This window comes from Balaenoptera borealis (assembly GCF_965194805.1).
Source record: "Balaenoptera borealis genome assembly, chromosome: 5".
In the NCBI taxonomy this organism is placed as follows: Eukaryota; Metazoa; Chordata; class Mammalia; order Artiodactyla; family Balaenopteridae; genus Balaenoptera; species Balaenoptera borealis.
In genome coordinates, this window is record NC_138862.1 from 73762312 (window position 1) to 73775917 (window position 13606).

Here is a 13606-nt window from a genome sequence, read left to right on the forward strand (position 1 = left end):
CAACTATACTTCAATAAAAATATCAAATACATTAAAAAAAACCTCCAATATTTATTATCACAGTTTCTGTGGACCAGTAATCTGGGTGTAGCTTAGCTGAGCCCTTTGTCTCAGAGTCACTTACAAGGCTGCTGGATGAAGTTGTGGTCTCATATGAAGTCTCAGCTTGGGAAGGATCCACTTCTAAGCTTGTTCACGTGACAATTGGCAGTATTCAGTTCCTCACTGGGTGTTGGCTAGAGTCTGCCCTCAGTTTTTTGCCATGTGGGTCTTACAACATGACATTTGACTTTCATAAGAGTGAGCAAATGAGAGAGAGAGAACAAAATTCAGTCTTTTACAATCTTAACTTGAAAGTGACATCACAACACTTTTTCTACTCATTAGAAGCAAGTCGCTAGGTACAGTCTACTCTATAGAAGAGGGGATTATACAAGGGCATGAATACCAGGATATGGGGATCACTGGGAGTCTTGTCAGAAGCTGCCTACCACACTGAATCATTAGGAAATACACAATACATTTGAAAAGGTAGAAAACTTGGAGGCCACATTTTCTAGTAACAAAGCAATATGGCTAGAAAATAAATCATTTGTAAAGTAAAACTACAATAACAAGAAACTATATATCAAACCCAAGAGATACAACCAAAACTATACTTGGAGGAAATTTTATAGCATTAATTGGTAATGATATTTAACAAAAAATAATAAAAATAAATGGACCCCACCTTCAAGTTAGGAGGCTAATCTTCCTATACTTCCCAACAAACAGACTTAAGGAAAACCAGAAGAACAAATGCAGAACTCAACAAACTGGAAAATAATAAAATTAATAAACAATTTATGTGCTCATTTGAAAAAAAAAAAACAATAGGCAAATCTCTAATAGAGTTAACTAAGAGAATAAGGGAAGACATATCTAATATTAGATTTGAGAAAGGGAATATAACTACATGAACAAAGGACATTGTTTTCAAATGAAAGAGAACATTGTGCACTATGTTTGCTGATAGATTCAAAAATCTTTGGAAAATAAAAAATGAGTGATTATAGAAAAAGAATCAGAAGAGTCAAAGAGATTTCAAAGAACAGATCCATGGGTGAATTCTGTCAAAACTTTAAAGCACAATTCACATGTCATTTATCCCAGAGTTTAGAACAGGGACCCCCCAACCCCCAGACCACGGACCGGTACTGGTCTGTGGCCTGTTAGGAACCAGGCCGCACAGCAGGAGGTGAGTGGCGGGCGAGTGAGCAAAGTTTCATCTGTATTTACAGCCACTCCCCATCACTTGCATCACCGTCTGAGCTCCACCTCCTGTCAGATCAGCGGCAGCATTAGATTCTCATAGGAGCGTGAACCCTACTGTGAACTGTGCATGCGAGGGATCTAGGTTGAGCGCTCCTTATGAGAATCTAATGCCTGATGATCTGAGGTGGAGCTGGGGCAGTGATGCTAGCACTGAGGAGCGGCTGCAAATACAGATTATCATTAGCAGAGAGGTTTGACTGCACAGAGGCCATAATAAAATCAATTGCTTGCAGAATCATATCAAAACCCTATCGGTAAGTGGCAAGTGAAAACAAGCTCAGGGCTCCCACTGAGTCTGCATTATGGTGAGTTGTATAATTATTTCATTATGTATTACAATGTAATAATAATAGAAATCAAGTGCACAATAAATGTAATGTGCTTGAATCATCCCAAAACCATCCCCCTATCCCCCTGGTCCATGGAAAAATTGTCTTCCACAAAATCGGTCCCTGGTGCCAAAAAGGTTGGGGACCTCTGGTTTAGAAAAACATCCCATTTAATTCTACAAAGATAGCATCACCCTGATACCCAAATCTTGAACATCATGCCTTCTTCTTAGACAAAGCTCTCTCCTCAGACCTTTGGTTTCCTGTCCCACTTGTTCTCTGAATACAGTGACTTACCCCCGTCCTGTGCTGCTAGGGGGAAGGATGCTGCAGACTCAGCAGCTACAGAATCTGTTCTCTCTTCAGAATCTCCTGTGTCTGTCCTGGGGCTCAGGCAGGAGAATCTGGAAGGTTCAGACAAGAGCTGAGGATTTCTGCTGCCTGGAGTACCTTCTCCCATCTTCTCTAACAGAACTGTGATTGATTGTAGCTTAGCTGCATCATGTGAGACTCTCTAGCTCTGCTGTAGGGTTAGGAACACCACAGGTAGATTCTCCAGTCTGGTCAGAAAAGGCCTTTTGAAGTTTTTATACCCTCAATGCTTTAAAAAATAAATTTGAGATCTCAGAGGAAAAGGTATCTTTCAAATAGACTGGAAGGATAAGTAGAGAAAATTGAGACTGAGGAAAAGAGGAAGCAAGTAAGCTAAAATAGTTAGTATTAGTAGTTTTCTCCAGGTATATTGAGATTTAACTGACATATAACATTGTGTAAATTTAAGGTATACAACATGTTGATTTGATACACATATATTGCAAAATGGTTACTACCATAGTTTTAGCTAACACCCCAATTATGTCACATAATTACCATTGCTTTTTTTGTGGTGAGGACGTTTAAAATCTACTCTCTCAGCAGCTTTCAAGTGTATAATACAGTACTGTTAACTATAATCACTATGCTGTACATTAGATCCCCAGAACTTATTTATCTTATAACTGGAAATTTGTACTCTTTGACCAACATCTCTGCAATTCCCCCACCCCTCAGCCCCTCGTAACTTTACTCTCTGTCTCTGAGTTTGGCTTTTTTAGATTCCACATATATGTGATATTATACACATATTATCTATTTGGCTTATTTCACTTAGCATAATTGCCTCGTTTCGTCCATGTTGTCACAAATGGCAGGATTTCTTTCTTTCTCATGATTGACTAATATTCCACTGTGTATGTGTACACCACATCTCTTTTAGCCACTCAGCTGCTGATGGGCACTTAGGCTTTTCCATATCTTGGTTATTGTGAATAATGCTTCAGTGAACGTGGGAATGCAGATATCTCTTTGAGATCCTATTTTCATTTCCTTTGGATATATATGCAGAAGTGGGATTGCTGGATCAAATGGTAGTCCTATTTTTAATTTTTTGAGGAACCTCCATACTGTTTTCCATAGTGGCCATACCAATTTACATTCCTACCAACAGAGCACAAGTGTTTTCTTTTCTCCACATTCTTGCCAACACTTGTTACCTCTTGTCTTTTTGATGACAGTAATTTTAACAGGTGTGAGGTGATATCTCGTGGTTTTGATTTGCATTTCTCTGATGATTAGCAACACTGAGCATCTTTTCATGTACCTATTGGCCATTTATCTTCTTCAGAAAAATTTATATTCAGCTCCTCTGCCCATTTTAATTGGATTATTTCCTATTAAGTTATATGAGCTCTTTATATATTTAGGATATCAGATATATGATTTACAAATATTTTCTCCCACTTCATAGGTTGCCTTTCATTTTGTTGATTGTTTCTTTTGCTGTGCATAAGTTCTTTAGCTTGATGTAGTCCTACTTATTTATTTTTGCTCTTTTTGCTTGTGCTTTTGGTGTCATATCCAAAAAAATCATTGCCAAGACCAATGTCAAGGAAATTTCCCCCTATGTTTTCTTCTAGGAGTTTTATGGGTCAGCTCTTATGTTTAAGTCTTTAATCCATTTCAAGTTAATTTTTGTGAATGGTGTTAGATAGGGGTCCAATTTCATTCTTCTGTATATGGTTATCCAGTTTCCCCAAAACCATTTATTGAAGAGACTATCATTTCCCCATTGAGTATTCTTGGCTACTTTGTCAAATAATAGTTGACTGTATTTGTTAGGGTTTATTTCTGGGCTTTCTATTCTGTTCCATTAGTCTATGTGTCTATTTTTATGCCAGTACCATATTGTTTTGACAACTATAGCTTTATAGTATAGTTTGAAATCAGGACTATGTGGTGCCAACAGCTTTGTTCCTCTTTCTCAGAATTTCTTTGGTTATTTGAGGTCTTTTGTGATCCCATACGTATTTTAGAATTGATTTTTCTATTTCTGTAAAAAAAAAAAAAAAGCCACTGGAATTTTGATAGGTATTGCATTGAACCTATAGATGACTTTGGCTACTATTGATATTTTAGCAATATTAATTTTTCTGGTCCATGAACATGGGATATCTTTCCTTTTGTTTGGGTCTTCAATTTCTTTCCTCAGAGTCGTGTACAGATCTTTCACCTCCTTGGTTAAATTTATTCCTAACCATTTTATTGTTTTTGATGCTATTGTGAATGGGATTGCTTTTTTAAATTTCTTTTCCTTTTTCACATGTTTCATTGTTAGTGTTAGAAGTGCAATTGATTTCTGTATGTTGATTTTGTACCCTGAAACTTTACTGAATTCATTGATTCATTCTAACAGTTTTTTGATGGAGTCTTTAGGATTTTCTCTATATAAGATTATATCACCTGCAAAGACAATTTTACTTCTTCCCCTCTGATTTGGATGTCTGTATATATATTACTATTAAAATGGATCATATGGTTTGGTTCTAAGCTTCTTGGTAGCCAGTATAAAAAACAAAACATGGAATGTTATGTAAAAGATGTGAACATATTTTCTTAGGAGAGAAGACACTCTTGCTGGCACTAAATTCGAAAATTATTTTTCACCTAGTGTTTATATAAGGAAAAAGGGGGGCATTTATTAGACTAATTCTTCAAAAAAAAACTCCATAGTAAATGTAGAAAATTAATTCTGGCTATTTCTTATAATGACTGTCAAGAAAAGCCCAGAGCAAGACATTAAAATACAGCCCAGTAAAGGGGATTCTGCAGGAGGCTGAATTCCTGCGATCCAAGTAGGAAAAACCAGGACAATAATTGGTCATTGGGAGAGTGAGCATTTTCTGTAGAGTGTGGGGCAGGAGCCATTTTCAGGAGTTAAGGTACAACTCAGAAGCAAGGAAGTGGAGACAGCAGACATTGAATCTGTAGTCAAGGAGGTTGGTGAAGGTGTGGTGAAAATCTTCTAGTGAATTTTCAGTTCTTTTTTCCTTGAAACTTTTCTTTCCCCCTTAGAGTTAGAAGGAGGTTATCACTTCTCCTGCTGCAGCAAGTGGAGGAGACCCTGTGCTGAGAAGGGGTAGACACAAGATTAAAACAGCCTGCTTTGCTGTGTTACCACATGGAAGACAGTTGCTCTGGAAAGTCACTTTGACCTGTAGTGGACATTGCCTGAGTGAGGAAAAATAAACCAAACCTCTGTTATGTTAGATTTGGTGCTGTTTGTTACAGCAGCATAACCTAGCTTGTCCTAACTAATACAAGAAGGATGAGACAAGAGAAATGGGAAGGGCAGCAGGGTGAAGAGAGGCAATTTTTAAATAAAAGAAAGGCCTGAACATATTTATAAGTTGAGGAGAATGACCCAGAAGAGGTGGAGAAGTTGGAGCTACAGGAAAGAGAGGACCTGCCTGGCCATTCAAGTTTAACACATGACAGAAGGTGTGTGATTTCCAGCAAGAGAGGAAGATTTATGGTGTCCAAGATGGCAATATAGGAGGCTCCTGAACTTATCTCTTACCATGCACACACTGAATCTACAGCTACACATGAAAGAACTCCTTCTGAAACAATCCAGAAGCTACCTGAGCAACTCCTATACATTTTGGCAAATTAGAAAATACCCTCATCGAAGTAGGCAGGAAAGGCTGAGATGCACTCTTACCATAAACCCCACCCTGGCACAGAAAGAGGAAAGTTTACCTTGGGTCAAGAAGAGAGATAATTCTTCCTTGAGCGCAAAGGGAAGGAAATGATGAGCAATGAGAGAGAGTCAGAAGGAAGGAGGCTAACAGCTTTTGTCTGGTAGTCTTGATTTCCTTAATAAGTGTAGGAATGAGGATGCCTGGTGAGAGGTGGGAAAGGGTGGTGGGACAGGATCTGAGACAAAGGGGAAAGGTTTGGGGAACTCCTGAGAGGTGAATCATTGGGTGGTGAGGAAATGGAGATGCCTGCTACAATAGCTCAACATGAATTTGTAGAAAACCTGGTTTTTGAAAAGCTGTGACCTTTCCTGGGAAATCTCTGTCTCCTCATAGTGGGGAAAAGATAGTCCCATTAGCCTTCCCTGGGGAAAGGCAAGTTGCCCATCACTGAAGGTATCGAAGCAGGGCTTGTATAAGCCTATTCCTGAATTGGATGGGCTAAATAACCTTTACATTCTCTGTCAACCTTGGGATTTTATGATTCTGTAATTCTAGGTATTGTAAGTAAGTTAACAAAATCAAATTACTTCCAGCCTATGCAAATTATAGTGACCTGCCTTTCAGCTTCCCCAAGGGAATGGATCAAAAATGCTGTGTGCTTAGAATAGATTATGTGATTCTTGCACTCTCATTCCAGGTCAATTCTCCTAAGTATCAGATAATTATGATGGAGCAGATGTACCATCGTGCTGACTGATAAGTTACCACAGTATTCATCTCTCTTGAGCAGGCATGATGGAATGGCTGGAAATGGAGTATCATTTTGATACATATTCTTTTGGTTTGCTGGTGACTTTTGGAATTTTCTACTCCTAAACTCAGCATTTCCCCTGCTGACTCTGGGTTATCAAAGTTTTGTTCTCTTTAGAGAATTTGAGTTAGTGCTTATATCTTGGAAGCAGCTTTGCAAAGGAAGCAGCAGGTGAGAGAGGAATGTCCTGTGTGGTTCTAGCTCTAAAAGAACCACAAATTTCAGACTGATGGCAGGACCCCCCCATATGAGTACTGGGTCCCCCATATGTCCTGGAATAATAGAGAGAATACAAGGACCATTCCAACATTACAATTCTTGCTTCATATTGGGACAGAGCTATATATTCCCAGCCTAGATCAAAGGAAGGAGGAACCTTTTGAACAAGGCTCATATAAAATCACAAAACCACTGAACACTTTGCAATAGTAATCTAGTTTTACTGAGTTCCCCCCAACCACTTCCATCACCATAACGTCAATTCAATGACCAGCAACAGATGCATTTTCAGGAGAAATGGGAGGCATTAGCTTGTCAACATGACCTCTAGCCCCAATCTGGAGATCTTTGTCCTGGGAAGTCTCCTTCTATCTTCTGGTCAGTTCGTAACATCTTGTGATGCAAATCACCTGCCCAGTGCACTGAAATATTTCCATATGGAATGGGGCTTTATGCCACTGTTTGGCATAAGAAATATTGCCTGAGTCCCTCTCAAGCCCAGCATCAGTAGATTAGAGGAATATCAACATTACATAAGTCGAACATGTCGGAAAAGAGGTAGAGGGAAAATGTTCTAAGAACAAAAGGAGTGCAGATTATCATCCTGTTTATAGATAATAAACTGACATTGATAAATAGCTTCATAGTGCCTAATGGTAAAGAACAAAAGGGCAGAAATATTAAATAAAACTCCAATCATCACTGCTTATGTGGGGAGTCAGAAAGAGCTCTTCACTTCTGGTTAATGTCACCCCACCAAAGTAGTGACAAGTATGTCAGTGAAACTCTCCTGACCTCATGTTCCATCTGAAAATACTGGGATTAAAATGAGAATCTGTTTATTGACACCATCTCTGGCTGTTTACAAAATGGATATTAAAGGTTTTGATTAAAAATCCATAACTTAGATGATTCTTTAATCCAAATAAAAGGAGAGCCACGTAGCAAAATGGAAAGAGAAAATGACTGTACCAGAATCCTAGCCTGAATACAAGTACTGTAACAGCAACTGAAATTTAGCACTTGAAGTCTTAGACTATCTGTATGATCCTTCACCAACCCAAAATACCATGATTCTTATATGGAGTAGTTACTTGCATTTACCAAACAGGTCCTGGGGTAGATGGATGGTAAACAGTGTTGATGTGAATTACTGTAAAGCCCAGGAAGGAAATGGATTGTAGGAAAATAATTGGATAAGCATAAATTCTTCTGCCACAGGCACCTAGATAAAATACAATAAAAATTATTGTAAGTGAATATCCAAGTGTGCAAGCAAGAAAGGAAACTCACCAGGCACCGGAAATGAAGAGGGGAATAAAAGCTTTAGTAGAAAGTGAATGAACTGCTGCTACTGACTCCTGGGTGGAGGTGGGGTAGCTGTGGGAGTGGCTGGTGTGGAGGTAGATGTGGCGGTCACACTGCTGCCAGTTTCAGGAACCTGGGGGCTTGGGCTTTCATGCCCACATAGAGACAGGAAATGAAATCTTGGGCCACATAAGGCAAGGAGTTAGAATGAAATCCCTGCTTATAGCTGGCACGCTCAGAGGGCCACACCCTCAGGGGAAGTATAGATTAGAAACAAACCTGTTCACTGGCTCAGCAAGATAACAAGAAAGCATGTGTGTTTCTGCTTGGGCTCAGCGTAAAAAATTCTCCCTTGAGAAATCAAAACCCAGGGCTTGTGTCTCACATAGATTTGTTTGAATTTATACCATCCAGAAGTCTAGGAAACTCCCAAGCCAAAAAACTTTAATAAAAAGTCGATCCCAGGCTGCTGATACTTTGGATTTACCTGGAGGAGTAAATATAGCAACACTCTGGAGGGACTATTCAATAATCTGGGGTGAGAGGAGTTTCATGGAACACACAACGCACACCAAAGATGAGGAAAATGCCCACCATGCACACGAGTCTGACAACATGATGGACTGAATGACTAGAGTTCCAGGAAACTGGGATAATAGACAGTCAAATAAAGAATGCAAGTGTGTCTAAAATTAGTACAGAGCTTGCACACATACAAAATGACATGTGGACAGGGTTATTTGTGGCAGTATTATTTGTAAAAGCAAAAAAAACTGGAAACAACCTGTGTCCTTATTTAGAGGACAGGTTAAATAAACCGTGGTACACCTACCCAAAGACGGCTATGCAGCTACAAAAAATGATGAAGCTCTTTATGTACTGATGTAAAAAATTTTCTAGGTCAGAACTTCCCTGGTGATACAGTGGTTAAGACTCCATGCTCTCAATGCAGGCGGCACAGGTTTGATCCCTGGTTGGGGAACTAAGATCCTGCGTGCTGCAGGGCACGGCCAAAAGAAAAAAAATTTTTTTCTAGGACATATTGTTAGCTGAAAAAAGCCAGTAAAAGTCTATATAAATAGCTACCTTTTATTTAAGAAAGAGAGTAAAAATAAGAATTTATGTCCTTATATTTGTGTATTTGTGTTGACATGGAAAGAATATGCAAAAATATTAGTAACTATCGTTGACCATAGGGATTGGAGCATGGATGTGTAGATGGGACATGGGTGGGAGTGACGATTTTCACTGTGTATATTTTTATATTATTTTGATGTTTAAGCCATATGAATGTGTTAATTATTAAAATGACTAGCAATAGAGAAGATTTGGATAATATAATTAATGTTTGACCATATGGGATATACATGCACCATGCACCAATATTTTAGAGACTACATTCAAAACACTCTCTGACATAAATCATAGCAATGTTTTCTTAGGTCAGTCTCCCAAGGCAAAAGAAAAAATAAACAAATGGGAGGTAATCAAACTTACAATTTTGTACAGCAAAAGAAACCATAAACAAAATGAAAAGACAAGTTACGGACCAGGAGAAAATATTTGCAAATGATGCGACCAACATGGGCTTAATTTCCAAAATATACAAACATCTCATACAACTCAATAACAAAAAAACAAGCAACCCAATAAACAAATGGGCAGAAGAGCTAAATAGACATTTCTCCAAAGAAGACATACAGATAGCCAATAGACACATGAACAGATGCTCAACATCACTAATTATTACAGAAATGCAAATTAAAACTTCAATGAGGTACCACCTCACATCAGTCAGAATGGCCATCATCAAAAAATCTACAAATAATAAATGCTGGAGAGGGTGTGGAGAAAAGGGAAACCTCCTACACTGTTGGTGGGAATGTAAATTGGTGCAGCCACTATGAAAAACAGTATGGAAGTTTCCTAAAAAAACTAAAAATAGAGTTGCCATATGATCCAGCAATGCCACTCCTAGGCACATATTCAGAGGAAACTCTAATTTGAAAAGATCACGCACCCCAGTGTTCATTGCAGCAGTATTTACAATAGCCAAGACATGGAAGCAACCTAAATGTTCATTGACAGATGAATAGATAAAGAAGATATAATATATCTATATTACATGTATGTGTGTGTGTGTATATATATATACACACACAATGGAATATTAATCAGCCATAAAAAAGAATGAAATAATGTTATTTGTAGCAATATGAATGGACCTAGAGATTATCATACTAAATGAAGTAAGTCAGACAGAGAAAGACAAATACCATATGACATTACTTATATGTAGAATCTAAAAAATGATACAAATGAACTTATTTACAAAGCAGAAACAGACTCACAGACACAGAAAACAACATATGGTTACCAAAGGGGGAAGGGGATGGAGAAGGGATAAATTAGGGGTTTGGGATTAGCAGATATATTCAATATCTTATAATGTTTGTAAAAATTGAACTCTCTTTAGGTCATACATAAATCTTCAAAACAATCATCTAAGATTTAATATCTACAGTCCTCAATCCCTGATTATAATATAATAAAACTAAAAATTAATATGTAATCAATACACCAATTTAAATTGGTTATTTAAAAATTGATCTATAAATAATCCATGGATCAAGGAAGAAATAATATTAAAATTATGAAAATATTTAAAATCAAATAATAGTTAATATTAAGTATGTGAGATACACCTAAACTGATCCTTAGCGGAAATGGATTATCTACGTACATATATTTAAAAAGTAGCTTGTATGGATCAATGGAATAGAACTGGGAGTCCAGAAGTAGACCCTCACATTTACTGTCAATTGATTTTCAACAAAGGTACCACCAAGATAATTCCATGGAGAAAGAATAGTTTTTAATGAATGGTGCTGGGACAAGTGAATATCCACATGCAGAAGAACAAAGTTGTATCTCTACCTCACACCACATACAAAAATCAACTCAAAATGGATCAAAGACCTAAATGTGAGAGCTAAAAATAATAATCTCTTAGAGGAAAACATAAGTTTAATTATTCATGACATTGAATTAGACAATGGTTTTTCAGATATGACACTAAAAGCACAAGCAACAAAAGAAAAATATTGGACATCAACAAAATTAAAAACTTTTATGCTTCAGAGGATACCATTTTAAGAAACTGAAAAGACAACCCACAGAATGGGAGAAAAAGTTTTTCAAATCATATGTCTGATAAGGGACTTTTTATGTTACAGAACATAGAAAGAACTTTTAACATTCAATAATAAAGAGATAACCCAAATTAAAAAATGGGCAAAGAACTTGGATAATTATTTTTCCAAAGAAAATATACAAAAAGCATATAATCACATGAAATGATGCATGATGATGGCTCAGCATCATTGACCATCAGAGAAATACAAATCAAAATCACAATTGGACACCATCTCATACCCACTAGGATGGCTATAATAAAAAACAGATAATAGCAATGTTGATGTCAATGTAGAGAAATTGAAACCCTTATACATTGCTGGTGGGAATGTATAATTGTGCAGCCACTTTGGAAAACAGTGTGGCAGCTCATCAAGATGTTTAACATAGAGTTACTATATATGACCCAGTAATTCCACTCCTAAGTATAAACCCAAAAGCAATGAGAACATATGCCCACATAGAAATTGTACATAAATGTTCATAGCAGCATTATTTATAATAGTAAGAAAGTGGGGACCACCTAAATGTCCATCAATTGATGAATAGATAAACAAAATGTGATATGTCCATACAATGGAATATTATTTGGCAATGAAAAAAAACTGAGTACTGATATATGCCACAACATGGATAAACCTCAAAACCATTATGCTAAATGAAAGAAGCCAGTCACCAAAGACCACACATTATATAATTCCATTTATGTGAGATGTACAAACTAGATTAACCCATGGAGACTGAAAGTAGATTGGTGGCTGCCTAGGGCTGAGGGTGGGAAAGGGAGGCATGTTAAGAGAATAGGTATAGGATTTCCTTTTAGGGTGATAAAATGCCCTAAAATTGGCTATAGTAATAGCTGAACAACTCTGTGAAGGTACAAAAATCCATTGAATTATACACTTTAAATGGGTGAATTAATATGGTATGTAAATTATATCTTAATAAAAAGCTTTGTTTTCAAAAAACTAGCTTGAAAATGAATGAGCTAAGCCTACAACTCATGAAACCAGAAAAAGTACAAAAGAGTAAACTTAAAGAAAGTAAAGAAAATAATGGTGAAAGCATAAATTAATGAAATAGAAGTTGAAAACTTCCCTAACATGTGAAAGGAAGTAGTCACCCAAGATCAGGAAGCACAGAGAGTCCCATACAGGATAAACACAAGGAGGAACATGCTGAGACACATATTAATCAAACTAACAGAAATTAAATACAAAGGAAAAATATTAAAAGCAACAAGGGAAAAGCAACAAATAACATACAAGGGAATCCTCATAAGGTTATCAGCTGATTTTTTAGCAGAAACTCTGCAGGCCAGAAGGGAGTGGCATGATATATTTAAAGTAATGAAAGGGGAAAACCTACAACCAAGAATACTCTACCCAGCAAGGCTCTCATTCAGATTTGACAGAGAAATCAAAAGCTTTACAGACAAGCAAAAGCTAAGAGAATTCAGCACCACCAAACCAGCTTTGAATCAAATGCTAAAGGAACTTCTCTAGGCAGAAAAGAAAAGGCCACAACTAGAATCAAGAAAATTATGAATGGTAAAGCTCACCATTAAAGGCAAACATAAAGAAAAGGTAGGGCTTCCCTGGTGGCGCAGTGGTTGAGAATCTGCCTGCCAATGCAGGGGACACGGGTTCAAGCCCTGGTCTGGGAAGATCCCACATGCCACAGAGCAACTAGGCCCGTGAGCCACAACTACTGAGCCTGCGCGTCTGGAGCCTGTGCTCCACAACAAGAGAGTCCGCGATAGTGAGAGGCCCACGCACCGCGATGAAGAGTGGCCCCTGCTTGCCGCAACTAGAGAAAGCCCTTGCACAGAAACAAAGACCCGACACAGCCAAAAAATAAATAAATAATAAATAATTAATTAAAAAAATAAAAATAAAAATAAAGGCTATCAGAAACTTATATTAAAAAAAAAAAAAAAAAGAAAAGGTAGGAAATCATCCACACACAAATATATTAAAACCAGCAATCGTGTGAAGAGAGTACAAATGCAGGATATTGGAAACACATTGGAAATTAAGAGACCAGCAACTTAAAACAATCTTGTACATATATATACTGCTATATTGAAACCTCATGGGAACCACAAACCAAAAATCTGCAATAGATACACACAAAAGAAATCCAAATCCAAATACAACACTAAAGATAGACATCAAATCACAAGAGAACAAAAGAGGAAGAGAAGAAAAAAGACCTATAAAAACAAATCCAAAACAATTAACAAAATAGCAGTAAGAACATACATATCAATAATTACCTTAAAGGTAAATGGATTAAATGCTCCAACCAAAAGACACAGACTGGCTGAATGGATACAAAAACAAGACCCATATATATACTGTCTACAAGAAACCCACTTCAGATCTAGGGACACTTACAGACTTGAAAGT

At 37.2% G+C, this 13606-nt stretch overlaps 1 long non-coding RNA gene across 1 annotated transcript in view; it reads right to left on the minus strand.

The window, feature by feature from the left end:
* Positions 1-13606, minus strand: part of LOC309629391 — an 84726-nt gene that overhangs the window by 48018 nt on the left and 23102 nt on the right. The window contains exon 3 of the long non-coding RNA XR_014245043.1: positions 125-5087. This is a non-coding gene — a long non-coding RNA (uncharacterized lncRNA). The remainder of the gene's footprint in view (positions 1-124; positions 5088-13606) is intronic.